Below are 12,029 nucleotides of genomic sequence, written 5' to 3' on the forward strand. Positions count from 1 at the left end.
AGCCATGCACAAGCCCCCCAGCAAAGCACCCACAGCCATGCACAAGCCCCCCCAGCAAAGCACCCACAGCCATGCACAAGCCCCCCAGCAAAGCACCCACAGCCATGCACAAGCCCCCCCAGCAAAGCACCCACAGCCATGCCAAATGCCCCCTCAGCCATGCAAATCACCCATCAAAGACTCCCCTGCCCCCCCCCCCCCCCCCCAGTCATGAACAGTCCCCAGCAGAGCACTCACAGCCATGCAAAGCACCAACAGCCAAGCAAAGTGCCCATGAAAGCACCATGCATCCCCCCTCAGCGGTGACTAATCACCACTGTGATTTGATCTCTCCCCTGTGTCACCTGACTGCCACAGCAGAGCAGCTAATTTAAAAGCACAAGATGTTAACAATATGTCTGCTCCCAAGAAATCAGTATGTAGACACATTGCAGATTTATTGCAGGATTTGTATCAGCTATTTTTACATGCCATGTCTGTTCTGAGGTCTGATTGTATTAGTGAATGGTCCATAGAGGAGGCGCTGTTTAAAAATAAAAGGGGCCCAATGCTGTCATTTATGGGGTCAGTCACACTGAAAAGTGGTCTGCTCTTATTGCGTACTACGAACGATGCAATATTTATGCAATGGGGCCTACTGCAGTCTGTTATTGATGGAGTCAGCCGCGCTGATTTGAGATTAGGTCTGATGTTATTACATAATTTGTGGCGATGTTAGTGCAAAGGGGCCCAGTGCTGTCATTTACCAGGTCAGGCATATACGGGTTTCAGTGGCGTTGATATAAGGTCTGATGTTATTGCATGGTGATATTTGCGCTATGAAGCGTACTGCTGTCAGTGATACAGGGGGGTCAGCTGCGCTGATATGGAGGAGAGTAGTGATGACGGCACACCTGCAGAGAAAGGTAGTTACAGGAGTAGTGACGGCACAGCTGCAGCCAGAGGTAGTGACAGGAGAGGAATGACAGCAGTGTAAATCCAGGAGCAGCTGTATCTGCAGGTATGTCAGTCTCCTTTCACAGTTTGTGTTCCAATACACTCTCCTTTTCTCATAGGACAGCCTCAGCACACACTGAGCATGCACAGGATTTTGGAGGCAAGGGGAGGGAGAAGGGAGTGTAGGGGAGGGAAGGGGGAGTGTATGGGAGTTTGCACAGTCTGAGGTGTGAAGATAAAGATAAGATTTTACCTGTTTAATGATTACAAGCAGAAAATGGGAGCTTTCATTGTCTAACAGGAAAAAAATATTTATTTACTGATGAAGCTGGTCGCAACTAGTTTACTGTGCTAACCATCTAAACAGACTCTGTAACGTCAAAAAGATCCCCTGGGGGGTACTCACCTCGGGTGGGGGAAGCCTCCGGATCCTAATGAGGCTTCCCACGCCATCCTCTGTCCCACGGGGGTCTCGCTGCAGCCCTCCAAACAGCCGGCGACAGACCCGACTGTCAGTTCAATATTTACCTTTGCTATGATTAGCATGTGACGCTTGGTGTAGTGGAGCGCACACGCAGCCCAGGCTAGACGGAAGGGACAGCGTACTTCTAAGCCGATCGCTATGCGCCAGCCAGAAGTGAAGAGGGGAAGACATACTGCGCACATAGTGCGTGGTATGTCCAGGTCAAGGTTCAAGCAAGTCGCAGGGACACCAGCATGAATAGTGCAGAAACGGCGGCAGACGGAGGGGGCAGGAGGAGGTCACAGTATGTACTTTTAACTCTCTTCTCTCCAAATCCAAATCCAAATCCAAAAAAGCTTTATTGGCAGGACCAAATACATTTAGCATTGCCAAAGCAAAATAGAACATTAATGTGGGGGGGGGGGGGGGGATTGTGGGAATAAGGGAAGGACATGGGTATACAGTCCATAGGAGGATGTACGGGATGGTATGGGGGGGATGGGGTATATAGTCCATAGGGGAGGGGGGTATAGGCATACAGTCCATAGGGGAGGATGGGGTTATACAGTCCATGTGTTATCATGTTCCTCTCAGTTGGTGGCAGGCCGTGACATATCGGGCAGCTATTTGCACAGTTTCTTCCTCTTCCCCCAGTATGATGTAGAGTTTCCTCTCCTCATCTGTGGAGGTGAAATCTGCAATGTGGGCGGAGAGTCTTTGGAAATGGGCGGTCCTCAACGGTGTATATTTGCTGCAGTGTAGCAGGAAGTGGGCCTCATCCTCCAGGACCCCCTGGTCACATTGCCTGCACAGTCTCTCCTCCCGGGGCTTCCATGTCTGTCTGTGTCGTCCTGTCTCTATCTCCAGGTTGTGGGCACTCAGACGGTACAGGCTCAAGGCCTGTCTATCTTTGTGGTGGTGTAGCCTCTCCAGATATGGGGCCATTGTGTACTCCCTCTGTAGTGATTGGTAGATAGTGAGTTTCTGGGAGTTCTTTATGTCACTTCTCCATTCCTCTATGTATCGGTCCTTGCAGCTTTCTATCATTCCTTTTATTTGGGCTTTTGTCAGCCTGTGTTGGTGGTCTTGGCTGGGCTGGCTCTTGACGTTTTGTTTCAGAGAGCGTGGTTTGGCCTCCCCACCCTGGCTCAGTGAGGCTTTATGGTGGTAAGTGCTGGGGTTGCTGCTCTGTATATGCGCCCAATATGAGAGCGCCCTCTGCTGGATAGTCAGCCATAGTGGGAATCTGCCTAGCTCTGCCCGGCAAGCTGAGTTCGAAGTGCTGCGATGGACTTGGAGAAGATACTTGCAGAACTCTAGATGGAAGATTTCTGTTGGGCTGGAGTCCCATTTTGATTGGTCAGGGTAGGTGACCGGGCCCCATACCTCACTGCTATAGAGCAGGATTGGGGTGATGATGCTGTTGAATATCTTTACCCAGACTCTCACCGGTGGTTTTAGGTGGTAAAGTTGCCTTCTGATGGCATAAAACGTTCTGCAGGCTTTCTCCTTCAGGGCCTCTACTGCTGGTTTAAAGCTCCCAATTTGGTTAATTTCCAGCCCCAGGTAGGTGTAACTGTTTGTGGTCTCCAGTGGGCAGCCATTTAATATAAATGAGGAGGTGGGCATTTTTAGATTTTTTCTCTGGAACACCATCACTTTTGTCTTCTTTGGGTTGATGGGCAGTGCCCATGTGGTGCAGAAACTCTCCAGTACTGCCAGGCTGTCCTGTAGGCCCCTTTCTGTTGGGGAGAGCAGCAGGAGATCATCTGCATACAGCAGGAACTTCACCTCGTGGTCATGCAGGAGGAGGCCTGGTGCTGGGGAGGATTCCAGGGCTACAGCCAGTTGGTTAATAAATATGTTAAAGAGCGTTGGGCTCAAACTGCAGCCCTGCCTGACTCCTCGACCCTGCTTGAAGAACGCGCTTCTCTTCCCGTCCACTTTCACACTGCATTGGTTCCCAGTATATGAACTCTTGATGACATCATAGATTCTACCTCCTATTCCGCTCTCTAGGAGTTTTAGGAAAAGGCCTGGGTGCCACACCGAGTCAAACGCCTTCTTAAAATCCACAAAGCAAGCGTGTATTTTGCCACGTGAGCTGTGGACATGAGTCTTGATAAGGCTGTGCAGTGTGTAGATGTGGTCGGTTGTGCGGTGGTTTGGCATGAACCCAGCTTGGCTTTTGCTGAGTACGTCCTGCTGTGTGAGGAAGGAGAGGATCCTTTTATTGATGATGCTGTTAAACAGTTTCCCCAGTGTACTGCTGACACAGATTCCTCTGTAGTTTGCTGGATCATATCTGTCCCCATTCTTGTAGATGGGTGTTATGAGGCCTTCACTCCAGGCCTGAGGAAAGGAGCCCGCACTCAGGATAAGGTTGAAAAGTCTTGCGAGTGCCTCATGTATGTCCGGGGGGCTGTATTTGATCATCTCTGGCAGGATGCCATCGGTACCGCTAGCCTTCTTACATTTTATCAGCTTTGTTCTTTCTCTTATTTCCTCCATCGTGATTGGTGTATCCAGGGGGTTTTGAAAGTCCTTGATTGTCTCCTCCATGTCCTTCAGCTTTGCGGCTATTTGTTTCTGTTCCGGGGTTTGGGCATTTTCTGGGATGTCTTTGTAGAGGTCCCTGAAGTAGTGGAGCCAGATGTGGCCATTTTGGATGTGGAGAGGGCTTTTCTTGGGCTTTGTCCCAATGTGGTTCCAGGTCTCCCAGAATGAGTTGTCTTGGAGGGAGTCCTCCAGCTGTTGGAGTTTGTGGGAGATGTGGCTCTGTTTTTTCCGCCTGAGGGTGTCTTTGTATTGTCTCTGTAGGTGGTCATGGGCTTCCCTTAGGTCCTGGTTGTTGGGGTCTCTGTGCTTTTGGTTAGAGGCTGCCCTTAGAGAATTACGTAGAGCCTTGCACTCACTGTCAAACCATTTTTGGGACTGTTTATTTGTGGATCTCTTAAAGTTGGTCTGCTTGAGGCCGGCGAGTACTGCCATGTTATATAAGATGTTGCTGAAGTCCTTCACTGCATGGTTGACACCTTGTTTGTTCAGTTCATATAGGTTGGTATGAAAGTTTGTCAGCAGTTCTTGGATTTTGGCAGTGTTGGTCATGTTGGTGAATTTGATGGCAGACTCTTTGGGCCATTTGAAGGATGGTGGCAGCTTGTAGAGACCGTTCTGGTGAGGTTGCTGTGTGGTTGGTTTATCAGTGGATTTCAGGTACAGCAGGATTTGGTTGTGGTCTGACAGGTGTGTTTCAGGGGTGACTATGAGGGCATTGATGTTTATGGGGTCTGTGTCTGTGACAGCATAATCTACCACACTGCTGCCTACATGTGAGTTCATAGTAAATCTCCCAAGAGAGTCACCCCTGGTTCGCCCATTCATTATGTATAGGCCGAGGCTCCGGCACAGATTCAACAGGGATTTCCCACTTTTGTTTACTGTCTTGTCATAGCTGTTTCTTGCTGTCTGCATTGGTTCCTGGTAGTAGCTCTCTCCTCCAAGTATGTATGTGTTTCCCTCAGAGGTCAGATAGTCCTTCTCTGTGCCTGTTCTAGCGTTGAGGTCTCCATAGATGAGCACTCTGCCCTGAGACTGGAAGTGGCTGGCTTCTCTTTGTAGGACCTCATAGATGTCAGGTTTGTAGTAAGGGGACTCTGTTGGGGGGATGTATGCTGCACACAGGTACATGTCAGACTGAGAGGTGAGGATGGAGCTGTTTATTTTGATCCAGATGTGGCTGTCTCCTCGTTTGATTGCTTTGATGTGCTCTGTGAGCTCCTCCTTATACCAGATTAGTATGCCTCCTGAACGGCGGCCCTGTTTAATGTTCCTGTATTTCTGGGCAGATATGGAGAATTCCCGGTACCCCATGGGTACGAAAGATTCATCCTCTGCCCGGGTCCATGTCTCCAGGAGGATTTGGATATCAATGTTTTCAAGTCTCTTTTTAAAGTCTGGATCATTTGTTTTGGATCCAAAAGCTGAGGCGTTCAGCCCTTGGATGTTCCAGCTACTGATGATAAGGGATGTCATTTTGAGTCGGTTTACCTTGTAATGAGCAGAAATTTTCATAGGACTCAGTATTTTCAGGGGGAGGGTGGACACTGTTGTGGGTGTCACCTCAATCTGCTTTGTATATTGATAAGCAAAGTTCTGATTTCCGCCATGATGCTACCCTCTGTCGCTTTGTGTTGCCATTGTGGGGCAGGTGGTTTCCTACATGTTTTCCATGCTTGTGGGCTCTCTCTCTGGTGTTGGGACATTGTGGTTTGATGTCTGATTGTTGAGTTGGGGCTTTCTTGGAGTCTCTGGGGTCTACTTAGACCTTTGCTAGGCGGCTGACTCCTTGTTTGTCAAGGTGCTTGTTGTTGTTCTAATCTCTCTCCTCTCTCTCTCTCTCTCATCTCTCCTCTCATCTCTCTCTCTTTCCCTCTCTCTCTCTCTCTCTCTCTCTCTCTCTCTTCTCTCTCTCTCTTTCCTCTCTCTTTTCTCTCTCTCTCTCCTCCCTCTCTTTTCTCTCTCTTTCCTCTCTCTCTCTCTTTCCCCCCTCTCTCTCTTTCCCCTCTCTCTCTCTCTCTCTCTTTTTCCCCTCTCTCTCTCTTTTCTCTCTCTCTCTCTCTCTCTCTCTCTCTCTTTCTCTCTCTTTCTTTCTCTCTCTCTCTCTCTCTCTCTTCTCTCTCTTTCTCTCTCTCTCTCTCTCTTTCTCTCTCTCTCTTTCCTCTCTCTCTTTCCTCTCTCTCTTTCCTCTCTCTCTTCCCTCTCTCTCTTCCCTCTCTCTCTTTCCTCTCTCTCTCTCTCTTTCCTCTCTCTCTCTCTCTCTCTTTCCTCTCTCTCTCTTTCCTCTCTCTCCTTCCTCTCTTTTCTCTCTCTCTCCTCTCTCTCTCTCTCTCTCTCTCTCTCTCTCCTCTCTCTTTCTCTCTTTCTTTTCAAATCCAAAAAAGCTTTATTGGCAGGACCAAATACATTTAGCATTGCCAAAGCAAAACAAAACATTAACATGGGGGGGGATTGTGGGAATAAGGGAAGGTGTCACACTCACCTGCCTGGAGGTCATCGGCGGCCGCGTGTCTTTCCCCGCGCGCGCGCGCGCGCGCTGGGTCTTGTAGTCCTCCCACATGGTTTCCGGCACACGGCATTGTGCGGTGCGCGCGTGCGCACAGATGGTTGCGCGCGCATGCGTGGACTGTCGCGGGGGCGTGCGCAGACGAATGTGCGCATAGAGCACTGTGCACTGCGCATGCGCAGGCGTTAATTCTGGCGCCAAGACCAATCTCCCACAGTATATAAGCAGCACTGCCCTCAATGGCAGTGCTGTTGGTTCTAACAGTTTGTGGCATTTTGCTATTATCCTGCTGAGTATCCTGATTGAATCCTGTATTGACCCCGGCTTGTACTTTGACGACTCTCTGATCTCCGCCTGCCCTGACCCTTTGGCTTGTGACCTCGACTTCTGATCCTGATCCGCCTGCCCTGACCTTGGCCTGTGACCTCGTTATTCCAGTCTGCCGCCTGCCCTGATCCTTGGCTTGTTACTGAATCCCGGCTTAAAGTTCTACTCCTGCCCTCTCCTCATAACAGTGTCCTCTGTTCTCCAAACCACTGTGGGATTATTCTGAGCGCAACCTGGTGGGCACTAGGCAGCGAAGTATCTACTTCCCCCTCCCGGGGTTGTGGTCCTGCTTCCCCCTCAAGGGGTCGTGGGTGAAGACCCGTGGTCACTTAGACTCTGTGCTAAGGTAGTCCACTCCGCAGTGGGGAGGTCAACAGCACCCCAGCATCGTGACAGTAACCAACAGCCAGAATGGACACAAGAGAAGAGTCCTCGCAGATGGATCTACTGTGTGAAATGGTGTCGCAGTTACGTATCTCAGTGGAGGAGGTCCAAAGAGGCTATCAGGAGATCCAGGAACATCTGCGCAGCCAGATCGCTGCCCCTGCCCAAGTCGCGGCTCCAGGCCCGGTTGTATTGCCAGCCCCAGCTCCGATTGAATCAGCTGCTATCCCCAGACCAGAACCCAAGCTGCCGCTACCTGATCGCTTTACAGGGGATCGCACCAAGTTCAGATTGTTCCGTACTGCCTGTCAGCTTCACTTCACCCTGTTACCCAGAACTTACTTTAATGAAGAGATTAAGGTTGGGGCTGTCATCTCGTTGCTCCAGGGGGAGCCCCAAGCCTGGGCACTCCGACTAGTAGAGGAACGTCATCCAGCCCTTACAGACACCACAACCTTCTTTGAAGCAATGGCAGAGTTATATGACGATCCTGGTCGTGGGGCCTCTGCAGAATCCGCATTACAATCTCTCAGACAAGGAAGGAGACCGGTGGAAGATTGTTACTGAATTCCGTCACTGGTCTGGAGATACTACTTGGAACGAGGGAGCTCTCAAGTTTCAATTTAGACAAGGCCTTTCCGAACAGTTAAAAGATGAGCTGGCCAGAGTGGGCGTACCTGCAACTTTGAAAGAACTTATCAGTCTCTCCATTCAGATTGACCGCAGATTACGCGAAAGACGCCAGGAAAGGTCTGGTACCTTCCGACCAGTTTGGTCCCCTTCGGTGCCCTCAGCAGTGCCTGTTCCTGTGGAGTCTACTTCGTCCAGTACGCTTGACATACCTGAACCCATGCAGCTGGGTTTAGCTCGACCTGCGCTCTCCCAGGAGGAGCGTATACGCAGACGTACTGCCAACCTCTGTCTTTACTGTGGGGCCCCGGGACACTTCCGTGTGAACTGCCCAGTGAGACCTTCGGATAAGCTCGTGTCCTCAGCTTCAACGAACAAGGTTCCGTTCCTGCCTGCCTTCTCTCATGTCCCTCTTACCCTCTCGTTGCAGGGACCCCAAGGAGAGATCGTAAGGATCAAGGCCATCCTTGACTCCGGTGCCTGTTCCTGTTTCCTGGACCTCCAGTTGGCCCAGCAACTCCAGCTTCCTATCCGCAACAAGTCCCGTCCTCTCTCCATTCATTTGGCGGACGGGTCAGCTATTCATTCTGGACCCGTCACCTCAGAGACTTATCCCCTGCTGGTGACCATCTTCGAAGAACATCAGGAGTATCTGAGTTTTGATTTACTCCCATCACCTCTGTTTCCAGTCATTCTGGGCATGCCTTGGCTGAGCACCCACAATCCTACAATTAACTGGAGTACGGGTGAAGTCAGTTTTCATTCAAGTTACTGTTCCCGTTTTTGTTTTCCCCGAGCAGGGAGTCTTTTTTGTTTGGAATCTGAGAGAGGCCATCTCATTCCTTCTGCCTACCATGATTTCTTAGATGTTTTTGATAAGAGAGGAGCTGATGTCCTTCCTCCTCATCGTATCTACGACTGCCCTATTGACCTGCATCAAGGTACCGCCATACCTTTTGGAAGAATTTATCCTCTCTCTGAACCAGAATTTAAGGTACTTAAAGAGAATCTGTATTGTTAAAATCGCTCAAAAGTAAACATACCAGTGCGTTAGGGGACATCTCCTATTACCCTCTGTCACAATTTCGCCGCTCCTCGCCGCATTAAAAGTGGTTAAAAACAGTTTTTAAAAGTTTGTTTGTAAACAAACAAAATGGCCACCAAAACAGGAAGTAGGTTGATGTACAGTATGTCCACACATAGAAAATACATCCATACACAAGCAGGCTGTATACAGCCTTCCTTTTGAATCTCAGGAGATCATTTGTGTGTTTCTTTCCCCCATGCACTGAAGTTTCAGGCTGCTCTTTTCTTCCTGCAAACAGCTTTGCCCTTGTTTGTAATTCCTCAGTATGTGAAAGCCCAGCCAGCTCAGAGGACGATTTATCCAGCTTGTAAAAGATAAGAGAGAGAAGAGAGAAGCTGCTCTAATCCTAAATAACACACAGGCAGTGTGCATAAAGGGGAGTTCATAGCAGACCTACAACACTAAAGAACTTGGCAGCCTTCCAGACACAGGCTGACAAGTCTGACAGGGGAAAGATACATTGATTTATTACAGAGACTGTGTTAGTAGAAAGTGCTGCAGTAAGCTAGAACACATTAGAATAGCTTTTGGAATGTGTAGGATGATAAAAAACAGGATGCAATTTTTGTTACGGAGTCTCTTTAAGGACTATATTGAGGAAAATCTCAAGAAGGGCTTCATTCGTCCCTCTACTTCGCCTGCCGGAGCGGGTATCTTCTTTGTGGAGAAGAAAGATGGTTCTTTAAGGCCGTGTATCGACTATCGAGAGATGAATAATATCACAATCAAGAACCGTTATCCTTTGCCACTCATGCCAGACTTGTTACAAAGACTTCGTACTGCCCGGGTCTTCTCAAAATTGGATCTTCGGGGAGCTTACAACTTGGTCAGAGTCCGTGCCGGAGATGAGTGGAAGACTGCTTTTCGTTCCAGGTTCGGACACTTTGAATATCTGGTGATGCCCTTCGGCCTATGTAATGCCCCTGCAACGTTTCAACATTTCGTTAATGATGTCTTCAGAGACTTTATCGATAACTTTATGGTGGTGTACCTGGACGATATACTCATCTTCTCTTCTTCCCTCGAGGAACACCGAGTTCATGTTAGGAAGATTCTTGCACGCCTTCGTGTTCATGGACTATACGCGAAACCGGAAAAATGTGAATTCGATAAGGAGAGTATTCATTTCCTGGGTCTCAAGATTTCTTCCCAAGGCATTGAAATGGACAATCAAAAGGTCTCAGCCATTCTGGAATGGCCTGTCCCTACTGACCGAAAAGCTGTTCAAAGGTTCATCGGATTCGCCAACTTCTACAGGAGATTCATTCAGAACTTTTCACGCATTGTGGCACCAATTACTCAGTTGGCCAGTACTCGTATTCCGTTTCGTTGGACTCCAGAAGCCCAATCGGCATTCGAACTATTAAAGGCTTGTTTCACGTCTGCACCTATCCTGAGACATGCCGATCCTACCAAGGCTTTTGAACTAGAGGTAGATGCCTCTGAAGTAGCCATCGGAGCAATCTTGTCACAACGTTTCGGTCCCAGTTCGTCCCTCCATCCGGTTGCTTTTTTTTCCAGAAAGCTTTCCGAGTCAGAACGAAATTATGATGTGGCAGACAGAGAACTCTTGGCCATCAAAGCAGCTTTGGAGGAGTGGCGATACTTACTTGAGGGTGCTGAACAACCTATTCTTCACCGACCATAAGAACCTTGAGTACCTCCGGACAGCAAAACGATTGAAACCTCGCCAGGCCAGATGGTCTCTTTTCTTTTCCCGATTCAATTTTCACGTAACGTTCCGTCCAGGGGACAAGAACATCAAACCAGACGCCTTGTCCCGCATGTTTGAGATGGTCTACCCCCGATCAAGTTCCAGAGACTATTCTTGCTCCACAGCATTTCCTGTTACTGCAACCACGACTCCTTGACCTCATTAGACAGTCTGCATCAAGTTCCCAGTTGCCTCCGGGATTGATTGCCAAAGATAAATTATTTTACTACCAGGACAAACTGTTTGTACCGCCTGAAGCACGACTTCCGGTCCTGAAAGCCTGTCATGACGAGAAGCTGTCTGGTCATTTTGGCGTAAACAAGACCCAGGAGCTTCTTCAGAGAACTTTTTGGTGGCCGAAAATGGCAATGGATTGCCGCCAGTATGTCCGGTCTTGTGAAAGATGTGCTCGATCCAAGAGCTCCCGTAGCAAGCCGTGGGGCCTTCTCAACCCTTTACCTGTGCCTACTCGTCCTTGGGATAATATCGCTCTAGATTTCATCGTAGAACTTCCCCGTTCTGAAGGCTGCACTACCATACTAGTAGTGGTTGATCGTCTCACAAAGATGGCCCATTTTCTTCCTCTCAAAAGTATTCCCACAGCTGTAGAGACCGCCAAGGTCTTTCTCAAAGAAGTCGTGAGACTCCATGGGCTTCCCTCCGACATAGTTTCTGTTCGGGGGGTCCAATTACGTCTAAGTTTTGGCGAGAACTTTGCAAGAATTTAGGAATTCATGTTTCTCTATCCTCCGGTTACCATCCACAGTCCAACGGGCAAACAGAGAGAACAAACCAGACTCTTGAACAGTACCTCCGGTGTTTCACTTCAGCCTCACAGGATGACTGGGTTTCTCTGCTAGCTACCGCAGAGTTCGCCTATAACAATACTATTCACTCCGCCATCAATCAATCACCATTCTACGCAAATTATGGCTATCACCCAACTTTTCAACCTATTGTTAAGCCCTGCTCCAATGTACCTTGTATACAGGAAAGGATCCATCAATTAACAGACAACTTCAAGAAATTGCAGGAGACTTTAGAACAAGCTCAAATCAGAAACAAGAAGTTTGCTGATCGTCATCGCAGTCAGGAGTCAGTTCTGGTTCCTGGGCAATTGGTGTGGTTATCTACAGCAAACCTAAAACTTCGCTGCCCTTCCAAGAAGCTTGGGCCTAAGTTTATTGGTCCTTTCCCAGTCGAGAGACAAATAAATCCAGTGGCCTACAAGCTAGTTCTTCCAGATTCCCTACATGTTCATCCTGTCTTTCATCTGTCCTGTTTAAACAAAGTTGTTTCTAATAAATTTCCTGGCCGTGATGCTTCCCCTCCTTCTCCAGTGTTAGTGGATGGGAATGAGGAATACGAGGTGGAGAAGATTCTAGATAGTAGAAGACGAGGGACTTCTATCCAATATTTAATT

Source organism: Hyperolius riggenbachi, chromosome 12 (genome assembly GCF_040937935.1).
Source record: "Hyperolius riggenbachi isolate aHypRig1 chromosome 12, aHypRig1.pri, whole genome shotgun sequence".
Taxonomy (NCBI): Eukaryota; Metazoa; Chordata; class Amphibia; order Anura; family Hyperoliidae; genus Hyperolius; species Hyperolius riggenbachi.